The following is a 14340-nucleotide window of genomic DNA, read 5'->3' as shown; positions in this document are numbered from 1 at the left end:
TCCATGTGACAGCTGGATGAGTCTATTAATAGAGGAAGCTGTCACAGGGGAATCACATATATAGACTTCATTTAACTTTTTTAAGTACAAGCTGCAGAGGTGCAATTCATCTTTTCAGCTCTTCAAGTATTAAACTCTGATGGAAGGGACTTGATGCCTTAGTCTTGAGTCAGTTTTTTACAGAAATATTTTAAGCCCCATCCCTGGCAGTGTTCGAGGCCAGATTGGATGGGGCTTGGAGCAACCTGCTCTAGTGGAAGGTGTCTCTGCCCATGGCAGGGGGTTGGAACTGGATGGGCTTTAAGGTCCCTTCCAACCCAAACCAGTCTTGGATTCTGTGATATGCTCAGCAGCTACGTGAGCAATTATCAGAACCCCCTAGAAATTGCTCTAGTGTTGGCCCTGTTGTTTGTTACTTCAGTGGCAAAGTATGGACTTCAAGAGCACGCTAACCCAGGTGCCAGGTAAAGATCTTCTCCGAGTTGAAACCGAAATTTGATGAAGAGAACTTGGACCATTATGAGCCAAGGTCAGTGTAATTGTGTAACTCACCTATTTTAGCAGCTGCACATTCCACCTGATTAACCTATTTATAGCTTTAGATTAATTCAGTACCACTTATTCCAGAGGCTTTGTGAAACACTTTGAACATAGCCAAGGAGGCACCAATCCCTCATGCACTATTTAACGAGTTGTTTTTCATTAAGGCGTTCATCAACAGCCAGCTCCTCGTATTGTACTGATCCCCATACCTGCAGCTCCTACCTTTGGTGATGGGTATTAGCTTTGTCTGAGTTGGATAGAAAGACAATGAGAAAATTAAGAATAGAATAATAATGCAGCCATGTAACCTTGTTATGTCATACTGCCATTGCTAGTGGCAGGCCACAGGTTATGTGCTGAGTTTGCAAGGCCTCAGGGCTAAGGGGCATCAGATTTGCTTTGTCTGAACATTTATTGACCTGCTGCAGCTTTGTCTCAATTCAGTTGAGCTGTTACAACAATTTTTCTTCTGACCAGGTGACTATACCTAAATTCTTTTACTTTGCTTACCATTGCAATGATGTTGCTGTAATTCCACACTCTACTCATGCAGTATAGAGAAAGATGGGTCTGGTATGACAAGGAAAGGAATAACAGCATGGAGTGAGAAGAGATGGGGCACTGGAGACCCCACAGCGACGAACTCACCCACAGCCAGTTAAAGAAACGTGGAGCTAGAGCTGGAAAAAAATGGGTTTAGGGATAATGAACAACAAAGAAATAATATCTAGCAGATTTAAAAGATGTACATAGCAAATTCAGAAGTGATGCAGAACAATGAAGAAAGGAAAGGTGTAAAACAGGTTAGAAAACACATTAAAATGAGCCCCAGTGGATCTTAGAGCAAGAAAGAGAGAACTATCAGCATGAACATCATAGTCCTCCTGGCCAAAGACTGCTGCTGCAGTAGCACTACCGCTAAAATGCCAGCACCAGCCCCAGAGGCCAAGGAGTAGGGGAAGGGGCCACACTACAGGAAATGGGGCAGAAGACAGGAGGAATTATTTTAACTGGTTTATTATTAGCATTGAAAATGTTTTTCCTGGACAAAGCTGCTTCTTCCTGTAATAATTAGAACTGGGCTGATAATGGCTCTTGGAACAGACTGCAAATACATACAGTAAAGTCTTGGCTTCATATATAAGGTGTGTTTCCTCTTTGCCTATAAACAAATTTTGGGGCAGAACAGTAACAAACACACGTTAGAACTAAAAAAAAGAAAAGCAAGAGGTTCAAACACACCAGGAAACATTCACTCTCCTGCTGCCAGGGAGAAGATTCTAACAGAGCAGGGACAGACACTTCTATCTTCTGATGAGAAATGTCATCTGTTTTGTTGCTGGTTTTGATCCTGATGCCCTCCATGCTGTGGAAAAGCTGCTTGAGGGGTTTTCCTGTGTAAGAACAGTGACATTTGATCTAAAATCTGCCTGGAACCAGGACTGGGGATATGCACAAGGCTGTTGGTAAACACTATTCTTCAACATTTAAATGATGCTGAAGCCCTGATATTGGAGATTTTAGCAAAGTACAGCTGCAAAAGAACACCTGAGTCCTGTGTCCAACCCAGCATTTTATAACAAAAGCTCTTTTTCTTTGGTTTCAACCTAGACATCTCAAGTCAAATTCTACTCTGCTACTGCCTCCAGGTTTAACTAGAATAAAAAATGACTCCTGTGACAGCGGGTATGACCTGACTGCGAAAATAGCAGCACAGGATTTCATGCGGATGCTCGTCATTATTGAATCCAGCAACCAGCACACATTAAAAATTTCATTTCACCAGAACATATTTGTCTTTGGATTGCATCCCTCTCGTGGTTTAAGCTCAGCCGGTAAGTCCACACCACACAGCCTGTTCTCTCCGGGCAGGATGGGAAGGAGAATGGAAGTAGTGCACCAGCTACTAGAAAGGAGAATAAAATAACTGTTACAGCTGAATCCAGGACATTCCCAAACCATTTCGTTCCCTGGTTATTGCATTGTTTCGGTAATGATATCCCCACACCATAGTTATTCTTAAGGGGGTCAGTGTGGATGTGGGAAACAAAGCGCTCATCAGTGGGTACCGTTCTTAGTATCCATTTGTTTCTTGGTTCCCTGAGTCACTGTTACGAAGCATTTCCAGTGAGCTGATACTCATGTTTTAAACCATTGTTTCCTACCATTTATAAGCAGGTCTGAGCCAGAAATCATTCAGAGGCTGTTGCTGCTGCATCCTTCAGGGACGAAATGTTCCAAAGAGCTAATGTTGCTCTTTCATTAAGAAACCTATTCAGAACCACAGAGAGTGATTTTGACAGTGGGACTGGTAGCTGCTCTAGGGTAGGAGCTTGACAGGAGTCCTATTTTAAGTGAAATGAGTGCATACTGTTCATTTAAAGAACCAGAATCACAGATTTTGGTATGCATACATAGGCATAAACCTGTGTGTCTCCTGTGCTCTGCCTCACCAGATTGCACAAGGTAATTCTGTCCTGATACATGAAAAACTGACCTGTGATTTCTGGCCAGCTATGGCATGGAGAGAAAGAGAAAGAAGAAGGGGAAGAGAAAAGAAAAAAAGGAAAAAGAGAAAGGAAAAGGGAAAAGGAACAGAAGGAAGAGACTCCTACAAACCCAAGATTTCATTGGTTTATCTCATGTTTTTCTAGCATGAACACACTTTGCTTTTCCATACAGAATCATAGAATCATTTAGGCTGGAAAAGACCTTTAAGATTATCAAGTCCAACCATAAACCCAGCACTGCCAAGTCCACCGCCAAACCATGTCCCTAAGTGACACATTTACACATCTTTTAAATACCTCCAGGGACAGTGACTCCACCGCTGCCCTGGGCAGCCTGTTCCAATGCCTGGCTACCCTTTCAGTGAAGAAGTTCTTCCTAATATCTAATCTAAACTTCCACTGGTGCAGCTTGAGGCCATTTCCTCTTGTTCTATCACTTCTTAGTTGGGAGAAGAGACTACACTGCCCACGTTTCAGTGGCTTTAGGCACTGAAGAGGAAAGAAGAGAAGGACATTTAGTGAATAAAGTCAGGCAAAGTGAAGGGCATTAAGGTTCAAAGTGACAGAGTAGATTAACTGCTTGCAAAGATGAACAAGGGTATTCTTTCGTATTATGGTTCTTGTGGTGGCAAAGCTGCTTCAAAGAAGTTTGTATCATGTTTAGTTCTTGTTGAAAGATATATATAAACAAGAACATTCCACTGATCATTGCAAAAGGTTAAAGTTCAACCAGCACAGCCAAAGGTTATAAACTGCTGCCTGGAAGTGGGAATGAGCAGCAAATTTCTGTCTGGCTTCATAAGGAAGAATGGAAAAAGGCAGCAATCATCTCCAGCAAGGAAGGATGGTTATGTGGCTGTACTGTGGTCTGAGGAGCTGGAGGAAGCTGGTCTTTGTCCCTGATGATGCTGCACAGTCCACCACCTCTGTTGCTTCAGCACGAGAGAAATATTAGTGAAAGTATCTCTTCAGAAGGGTGTAGGTACATCCCATTAATGCAAGTTTAATGGAAGATGGTGTAAAACCACAGCATTGTTTTCAGAACCTCTCATCTTTATAAGTGCCTCTGCACAGGTAATTGCAGACTTTAAAGATAAGATCTCCTGGTAGTGCTACTGAACACATATGCTTGTGTCTTAGCATAATGTTCTTTGCAAGGGCTTTGGAGATCAAAGACAGTCTGGGCTTGATTGGAAACCAATTAGCTACTGCTGTGTGGACCTTTGAAAACTAACAGGATTTTTATTTCCTGTATCCTTTGATCCCCCAAATGAGCAATATAAAGAAAAGGGAAAGCAGAACAAAAGAACAGATGTACCAAGCAAAGACTGAAAAGGGAAAGCAAGAATGTGCCTATAGGTTAGTTGGATAGTTTAGAGAAAAAGTAAAAATCAGGATGCTGGATTAGAAAGCCCCAACAAGCTACAAGCATAAGCAATGCATCTGTCAGCTCAGTATCTTTGTGACTTAGAAAGTCACCTAAACAGAGTTGTAATATGGATTATGTATGGATGTCCACAGGAGGGATTTGGTTTTGCTCCATATGCAACCAGGATTACTTGTGCAGCTGATGCTACTTCTCCAGCAGTACACTGCTGTACCTTTGATCTTATTGCCTAATTCCTTTAGCCTTTCTCCCACCCTTTTCCTGGTTTGGCTTCATATTCCAGGAAGAATCCAATGCTGACAAGTGTGCTTTACAGCTCCAGCTCTAACTTGTAATTTCCAGTGCTATCAGCAGACTGTGGGCCAAGGAAAGCAGCTGCACATCCATTCCCTTTGGTAGCATTTCACCCACTCCTATGGCCCCGTTGCTGTCTGGGGTCAGCCCTTGTGCTGAGACAATTAACACTGAGCATCTGAAATCTGATAGGGCTTTAAAGCCAAGGGTGAGTGCTTGCCACCCGGTGAGAGGAGGAGAAAGGAGGGGGAGGATGAATGAGCTGGACCTTTTCCTTTCTCATCCGGCACACATTAGTGGATCAATGACTGAAATGGATGAGGGTGCTGCCGGAGTGTCACGGTGGTGTAATGATGTAGCTGCTATTAATGGCTAAGGCTCCAGCCCGGAAATTACAGTTGAAGAAATGGAATCAAAAAATGTTTCTGAGGGCTCTGAATTGGTGATTTGAGGACTGTAATTTAGAGCTTGCTTTCATATTGCATAAAACGGTTACTATGCATATTTGGAGAAGCTTGGCTCTTAGTTAAGGAAGGAATAAAGTCAATAAAGTGTGCTTGATCATGGTTCTCCTTCCATTCCCCATCTAAGGTATGACACACAATCAGCGCTGGTGGCTCTCAAGATCTATTTCATGCTTTTAAGCAGATCTGTTTGCTGTGAGGAAATGTACCGTCAGCCCTCTGGCTGTCTGGATTTAGAGCAGATGTACAAAATATTATGGTTTATATAGCCTGTGAGCTCAGCATATTTCAAGATCAAATTCCTATTACACTAAAATAACTGGCAAAACCATGATTATCTTCAGGCAGCCTGGATCTAGACGCAGTAAAAAACCCCACAACAACTGACCAGAAATCCCAAAGGAAAAGCTCTTTGTCTTCCAAAGCTCTTTGTCTTGCTGAAATCTGCTGTTTTCAGGTAAATCCAAGACTGATACGAGGATCCAACAGGTTTTTTTCCATATTGACTTTCCTTGGGCTCTCTGTAATGAGACAGGTCAGAGGGGAGAGCATGAAGGGAGGGAGTTCAGCCACTTCCTTGCTGAAAATGATGCAAAGGGATGTGATCTGCTTCTGAGCCACTAAATAGTGAATATATAGAAGTCTGTAAAGGATTTCTGTAAGAGCACTGTTTCCACTCACATCTTTCAGACTAACCTACTTGCTGCTGTCTGCTCTGAGGCCTTTCCCTCCATCCCTGCTGCGGGTGGCTGCTGAGGCTGTGCTTGCCCTTTCTGCAAGCAGCCGAGGGCAGAGCATCCAGCATGGACTGGGTCAAACAACCAACCAGACCACTCGGTGGCTAATAACTGGTCCTGAAACACTGTTCCCACTTAAAACTGGCAGCAGTCAGGCCTGCTGAGGTGAGGCAAGAGGAACTCTGCCCTTCATATGCTTTGCCTGACATTGCCGAGGCACCCGCTGGTCCCCCCTCCCAGCTCTTTCTGCCTACACATTAATTTTCTGCAGCTCTTTAGTGGAAGCTTCAATGCATTCCAAAAGGGTTTTCCTCTAATTCCACTCTTTTTTCTGTGCTTCCTAAATAGCAGGAGCTGCCTGATGAGGCAGCTCGGCGTGAGCAAGGAGAGGAGACCATGAGGTAAACAGTGAACTGCGGGCATAAATATTTCAGAAACCTGTGTCAGCATTAAAGGCTTGGCTGCTGCTATTCCTCCTGAGGGGTCAGGTTGCAAGAAACCTCTTCTTCATCCCCCAGCATCTGCCTTGCTCATGAACACATCCAAAGTGCACAATGAATTTCAGGGATGGGGGAAGCAGGAGAGCAAAGTGTTTGCACTAATAAAACAGTCCTTGTAATTCCACCTTGTCTCTGGCTAATTAAAGCTTATACAGCCAGTTCATCATCACTCAGAGGCTGCAGATCCTGCTCATTGCCAGCCGTTAAACACAGCCCAATGTGTATCTGACTGGTTGATTGTAATTGAATGGGCCTCTGTGAGCCCCGTTCCACACGGCTGCATGGACGCTCACCGGTGGTGGTTTATAATGATAATGGGCACATCAGCAGTTTGACCCTTTTCTAAACAACTGTGTCATAAAAGATGCTTTGCTGCAACTGGTATTTATCTCAAAATGCACATTATAGAAAAAAACTGTAACACTCCACCCGAATGATCCAAAACAAGGAGTCAGTGGACCCTGGAGATTCCTGCGGCGCTGGTTTAAGTGGTTGCTCTCTCCCATTGCCCCCAGCTTATCTGTCCCCAGAGCAGAGGCAGCAGAAGGGGATGATACATCTGCTCTTCACTTACCCCTGTTCCCAGACCAGTTACTACCCTAAATACATCTGGCATATCCTGCACAACTGTAGCGCATCTGTGCTGCACTGCAGGATGGACAAGCCTCAGTTTTCAGCTTTTGTGAAGATGGGAACATCTTTGCTGTGCTTGATTTTAATAAGAGTTGGAATCCAAGTCCTCTTAAGCAGCCTGTTAGTGCAAAATACTGTGAAAAAGAACTTGTGAAACCACTGGAGACTGTGGGCTGTACCATGCAGCTATGCACTCCCTAAAAGTCACATTGGGCCCAAATACATACACAAAAAGTATCTTTAAATACTCAAACTGTGTGAGTTAGAGTATGTGCCATCTTTGGAGCTCTTTCTATGGATGGATTCAAGCAGTGGGACTGCCCTGTAAATAAGAAGGTTGTTCACAGTCTGACTAAACTTCATCTAACATTTATGTCTTCTAAATGTGCAACCATCAGGTTGCCTAGAGAAAAGGAAGTGGAGCAAATTGTTGAGTTCTGGGTTCATCTGAGGGCTCATGGGTTCCTCTTGTGCCCTTGAGAGCTCAGCCACCCTCAGTGCACCGCAGCCCTGCAGCCATGAGGCAAAACATCCTCACTGTGTTCCTGGAAGGAAAAATGCTCTCAGAGTCTCAAGGTTCAGAGACTTTGCTGGTGGAGCATGGGGCATTTTAGGAAAGTTTGGTAGTATTTAGTGTAAGATGAGAGACAGGAAACATCCAGCTGCCCAACAGATGGTATGGCCAAAATTAAGTCTGCACACTATCAACTAAAGCTACTGCCCTGCCCTTCAGGAGCCTCATTTCATCGATTGACCAGTGGCTCCAAGCTGGGCTGATATTGAACACTTCTAACCCCTGTCTCGGGTAATACAGTTTCTTTAGCCACTGTGTGGAGGAAAACGCTGATTATATTGCCTTGCTCAGTGCTAATTTTTCCTTCTGGTTCTGATTATGCAGAATGATGCTGCTAAAGAGAACGTTAGAAAGTCAATCAACCATTGCAAAAGATACAGTAAAAGCCTATTGTAAAAATCTTTCCTTCCTTATTTCTATTTTATTCCTCTGTCTGCCTCTCTCTATAAACTCACCCGACTATATTTACATTCAAATATATAATCCACATGATTTTAAGCTGCTTTGTGGAAGTTAGTTAATTTCTTTACTTGATGTATCTTGAGACAATATAGCCAGTATGTGGATTTTGCTTGTTAGGCCCACTGCTTAGAGATAAATTATTACTTTTTGGTTTAATGTGTAATATATTGACTTTTAATTAATAGTACAGATAATACTGGACAATTCTTGTTTCTTCTTTTGGCCTTTTTCCACTTAGCATGGGAACTGGAAAAATCAGGCTTACCATATTCAAAGAAATTCAGCAATACGTTCCTTCTGACACTACGTAACTCTCAAGGTTGGTTTCATTCCACATAGAAAATAAAAATAAGGCTAATACGTATTATACGAAACCATAAAGGGAAAAGCACAGAACTGCCACAATGGTCCCAGCTTCTTGTTCTCTAAAGGTCAGCTGTGAGGATGTGAAACAGCATTGTATTACCAGTGCAAAAGAAGCTGAAACACAAGAGAAAGTATTGAAATAGAAAGAAAAAGAAGGCTTGAAGAATTCCAGGTCATCATATTGTAGTTCTCAGAACATTTAGTTGCTCTGTAAATACTGCTTAATTAAATGTACTCAGATTGACAGCAATATTTAACTCCAATTGCATTAGAACTGAATCACTACCTGCAATATTAATTCCAGATACCGCAGAAGAAGCAAACTAGGAGTAGGTCTGATTTTACATCCTGATCAAGAATTTATGCTGTAGATCCAAACGTATCGAGTCAAAGGACAATGTTAATTTATCACAAGGTCACACAGACCTCTACTGCCTTGATTCATGTTCTCTGCTCCCAGCTTCACAGAAGACCTGTGTAAAGGCCAACTGCTTAGTCTGAATGTCATGAAGAAGAATGTGGCAAATATGGTCACCCCTTCATATTTTAGCTTCCTAGAGAAATCTGATACTACATCAAACAGATATTTATCTTGGATGCTGTGGGAAGGGCATTTTAGTGCATGGAGCAGTGGCTGAAATCTGACATTACAACAGAAAATGGACTGATGATCTGTAGCAAATGAAGGTCTGTCAATCAGATGAAATGTCCAACCCTGCTGAACTAAATGAGCTTGTTTGTCACTGTAATTATGTAGCCTTACAATGATAAGGTATTACAGATAAATGTCTAACTCAGTGCCAGAAACCGCTCTGCAGAAACCCAGTATATTTAATTACAAGAGGAGGAAAAAAAAGGTTCCTCTATTTCATGATCTACCCACCCCTGCAATGATTACTCCAGGGAAATTCCCACTGAAGCCAAGCAGATGGTTCCTACCTTGTTGTACGCCCAGCTTATTTTCTTTTAAGCTATGAAGTGGTTTACAATGCCATTTTTCTCTGGAGCTGCCTTGCATTTGGCAGGCTTCAGACTGTGTGTGAATTCCTTTTTACTGTATATGTGAATGGATTTCTTAGTTTCTTTTTTACCTCAAATAACAAATCCCACTTTGGATTCATATAAATAAGGACATGAATCAGACAAGTCTCTAGTCCAAACATGGTTTCAACAAGATGACTCCCACTGACTTTGTTGCAAGGGAGTTAATAACCAGATTTAACATCTCTGAGACATGTCGTCCCTGGTGCATTTCCGGAAACATCCATGTTGACTCTTAAAGACTCATCTATGGATCAATGTTGTATATTTCTGCTTCTGAGCAATCCCTTACTCCCGTTCTGCACAGATACGTAAGTTTGCAGCAAACCTGAACAGATGTTAGTTGGATGAGGGAGCTGTCTGCTTTCTCTGTGCCTGCTGCGAACCTATATTGGTCCAGAGGGCAGGATGAAATCCATCTGTGATACTCTCCGAGGCAAACTTTGCCCTCGTATCAGAAGCCAGCTCAAGCCCTACTCACTGTTCAAGGGTTTTACCCAGGACAGAGGTGCGATACTGGATTGTTCTCAGCAGAAGGGTGAATTTCTGCTATTTCTCCTTTCTTCTTAACATCCCAGGTTAGCAAGGCTTTCACAAGTATCATAGAGATTTTGTAAAACTGATGAACACTGATGACATCTCTTGAGAAACTTTTCTTTAAGTCAAATCTCTGTAAAACTAGAAGTAACCAGATTAAAGGCTACACCTAAATTGGCAGTGTCTGGTCAGGGAATGGTATATACTTTATCTGATTTGAGACTATGTAGCTCCAAGGAGTTCTTTAAAGAAAGATAAATCATTAATCCCCACAATCAGTTCAGAGCAGCCAGTAAAGAAGATAAAGTTCTTGTGTCTTTGTGCCACACATACCTCCAGGCATCTTCTAACAGATTTCTCTGCAGCTTGAATTCAGCTCTCTACTTCAGAGTCAGAGATTCAGAGGGAAGCTGTGTTTGGAAGCAAAGAAAATAGTTGAAATCTCTCATGAGATATAGTTTAAAATAGATACTATTGGGGGGAAAAAGAGGTTATCTGCAAGCATTATGGTGTTTTTCTCTGATATCCATTAAAAGCACACGCAATACCTGGATGACTTAACCTGTGACCATTATTTATTGTACCCCACTTTTTCTCCAGAGTGAATGCCTGAATTCGAATCTTCCATTTATTGCTAAGTGCACTTCTGGGAAGGGTAAATAGAACAGCAAAGGCCTGGGTCCCCGGGCAAGAAGCACACAGCAATCAAACCCAGAAAGTAGAAAAGTGGCTTTAAGTGTCCTCTTTGCTCCCTGGGCCTGGGCTGGCTGTATAAGGCTGGCCCCAGTGGAAATTAAAAGACCCCAAAGCCTGCTCTCTCCTCCAATAATTTACTTCCATCTCTCACTTTATACTGTGGATTAAAGAACCCCTTTGCAGGCTTTGGGAATTACAACATTCACCCAGGAATGGCTCCAGCACAGCGATTTGTGTGGTGCAGTATTTGTGTGGTGCAGTATTTGTGTGATGCAGTGATTTGTGTGATGCAGTGATTTGTGTGATGCAGTGATTTGTGTGGTGCAGTGATTTGCGTGGTGCAGTGATTTGCATGGTGCAGTGACTTGCCACACAGCACCTTTAATGTAGAATTACGGCAATGTTCAAAGCAAGTTGAAACAGCTCAGTGGTTTATACATGTTTGCATTCCCCTCTGCCTCCCTGTACCAAGCCAGGATGTCTCCTTCACTTTGGACAGTAATGATGCAGGGAAACCCAATAATAGCTCTGTGTCCAGCCTTCCCCCAGGCATGTTTTCACTCTCATCATTCAATGGGAGGACAGATGGAAATACGAATTAGGAGTGAGAGATGCTGCCAACTCTCAGAAGCCCATTGAGGGAAGGGCTTCTGAGAGAAGGTCATCCTTTCTATTTGTTTCCTGCCTCAGGAAACCTCTGAAACAAGCTCAGAAGATTTGCAAGAACAGTTATGAGTGTGTGCCTATGAACTGAAGCTTGGCCTAGCAGCACCATACAAGGCTGTTGCTTCAGCTGCTGACCCCAAGCACAAAGCACAGCTGATTTTTAAGACATGATGGTGACTCTCTGACACATAAGCATCTGGTCTGGCTCCACTATCATTTTATGCTGGTCAGACAACATGAGGCTTTCTGGGGAAAAGCACGTGCACTGTGTTGCTGAATCTCACAAACCCCACAGTTTTCAGTGTTAAAACAGTTGGACTTGGAAGCTAAACTTGGGTGAATTCTTCTGAAGAGGAAAGCAGATACTTTTAGTTGTTTGAATCATTAAACTGTACTTAAAACAAGGAGGGAAAAGTCTCACAAGTCTTGTTTAATGCAAGCTGCTATTCTAGGTTTCATTCCTGCCCCAGCTGGTATTTCCTGCTCTCCAAAACACAGAGGAAAGGTAAGGCATTTTTTATTGGGATTTATCTGAAAGATGAATCCTTAAACTCTGCTATGGCATGAGGAGTACAGGTGCCTGGAGTAGCTGCTACCTGCCCAGGAGTGCGTGTTGTGCTGACAGCCCTGCTGAGCAACGAGTAGAGGCTGCTATTCCATAAATCTATCTCAGCTGTGTCCAAGACAAATCTAATATAAGCTTTATTTTTGAGCATTTAAGTGGGGAAAAGCCTTGCTTTTGTTTTCTGCACAAGAAGTAAGCTGCCAGCAGCTGGATCTGCCTGTTCCACCATGGCTGAAAAGTAACATGAATTCAACCATCAAATCACAGATTTCTTTTAGAGTCACTCCCTCACATTGCCAGTATTGAATGGGCAGGTTCCCATCTTAACTTTCTAAGTTCAGCAGTTTGCAGCAGTTTATCTCTTCTAACTCTTTGCCCCTCAAGCTCTTTTGGACTGAAACAGCTCTAAGCTCCTTGCAGTTCATTCACTGGGGCTCCCAGCTTGGCGGAATACCAGACTGATGCCAGGATGGCCATGGCCATGGGATTTTTTTAAGGACGTTTAGTTCCTACCATCTGTCTGTTGGCTCAACTCTAGGAAATTTAGATTGTGTTGCCTTCCCAAAGTTGTTTTTTCCCCCTTGGACTGCTGTCAGGATATGCAATCTGTCTCTGTGAGTGTTCCAGTGAGACAGTACTCGAGATGCAGTAAAATGCCTCCGACTCTTACATGTGTGACTTTCTTTCTTAATAACAGGTGAGGATACTGGTGCATTACCATGCACACACGTGAAAGTCAAAGAGTGCAAAGAGTACAAAGAGGTTCCAAACTTTTAATGGGGATTAAGTGTATTTTAGGAACTGTGTAACAACATTTGCTCTGCTAGTTCCTCATTTTGGACTTTTAGACTAGGTTGGTTGGTCAAAGTGTGGAAATGAGCTGTTGTGCTGCCACTCATCTGGACTGGGGCTTTTCACAGTGGGGACATTCCACTCAGCTGTGAAGACAATGCAGAAAAAATAGAGGTAACTGCACTGTTCCTGGGTTCCTCTTGCCTGTGTGTAACACAGTTATACCCCACTTTAAGCTTCATATTTCTTTTCCACTCAGATGTTTTAGAAGGAAGTGCTATTTCACTGATTCTCCAGTACCCCTCCCCATGAGCCTGGTTTTGCCCCTCATTGTTAGACAGCCAGCTAGTCTATAATAACACTTAGAGATGAACCTGAGAGTCAGCACCCTGGGCACCTGATCCATTCTGATACTGGGCATATATATATATACTCCATTAAAGGTTTAAACTCAGGAGTGGTTTATGAACCATTCCCGTGAGAACAGGAAAATTCCACTACAAGAGTGAATCAGAGAATGCAAGTCTTCTTAACTGAGCTGCTCTCATGAAACTTCTGCTTTTATGAAGCTTGGGATACATCTGAACTGGGGTGTATTTGGTGCTGCTGTTTTCAGATAGGACTTTTAAGAGTGGAACATTCTGATGAATCTGAAGGTATGACAGATTCTGTCTGTTTTGGAAAATAGATTATGAGCCCACCAGCATTTAAGATATGATTTTAGACTCTGCTTGAGGGGCCACCTAGGCTTGGATTAAACCTTTTACCTTACAAGGTCTATTTACTTTACAGACCTTAAAATATAACATTGATAATGTGTTTCTGGATATAACCCATATGAAAGAGACACGTAGTTTATAGAATGAAACCATAAAGAAGCCTAAAACTGTGGGAGTGCAGCTGGTTAATATCTGTGTTCTTGTTTAATTGACAGGTTTAAAAAAATACTGTCTTAGCTAGAAAATACAACAATTACTTTAACAAAACAGATCTTCCCTGTCTTACTTGATTACAGGGCTCACGTTTTGTATATACAGCTGAAGTCCAACTAAATTATCTTTGGTTTTAGCTGACTGCAGTTCTGCGGAGAATGTTCATAAATCCGCAACAGATCAAAACTGGATGTTTTCAGTTTCAATAAGAATTAGTTATTTTTTTTTAAAGTGGGAATAACAACAAAGAGGCACAAATGAGACAATGTAGGATTTAGATAAATTTAGGGTTACTACAGCTCCCTTGCCCTTAGCCAGTGTAATGAATAATTTAAAGACAAATTTAGGGGCACTCCAGGACTAAAGTACTGCATTATCTAATTTCTGTTGTTACTCTGAAGTGTAAGCAGCAAGCTTATTAAATATGAATGGGATAATCAGACAAATTCTATGACTGTGTGCGTGAGCTTCTCATTAATGTTTCACAAAGAAGCATCAAGAAAGACTAAATAGACTGCACTGGATTTAAAAGTAATAAATATACTCCAGAAACAAAGTAGCTTAATGACCTTCCTAGGAACAAAAGGGCTTAAACCAAAAGGACACTCATGCAGAGTATCCTTATTGAAGGAATAACTCAA

The 14340-nt window shown here is 42.3% G+C and overlaps 1 long non-coding RNA gene across 1 annotated transcript; it reads left to right on the top strand.

Moving 5' to 3' along the window:
- The first annotated feature begins 3537 nt into the window (after positions 1–3537).
- On the top strand, positions 3538–12650 carry LOC134172312 (uncharacterized). Its single transcript, XR_009967898.1, has 2 exons — positions 3538–10987; positions 11055–12650. It is a non-coding gene; the product is annotated as an uncharacterized LOC134172312 (long non-coding RNA).
- Positions 12651–14340: the final 1690 nt, after the last annotated feature.

The sequence above is a fragment of the Pezoporus occidentalis genome, unplaced genomic scaffold, assembly GCF_034315485.1.
Source record: "Pezoporus occidentalis ecotype Australia unplaced genomic scaffold, CSIRO_AGI_Poc_V1 ctg45, whole genome shotgun sequence".
Lineage (NCBI taxonomy): Eukaryota > Metazoa > Chordata > Aves > Psittaciformes > Psittacidae > Pezoporus > Pezoporus occidentalis.
Note: the sequence above shows the minus strand (reverse complement) of the source record. Positions and strands in the feature narration are given on the sequence as shown.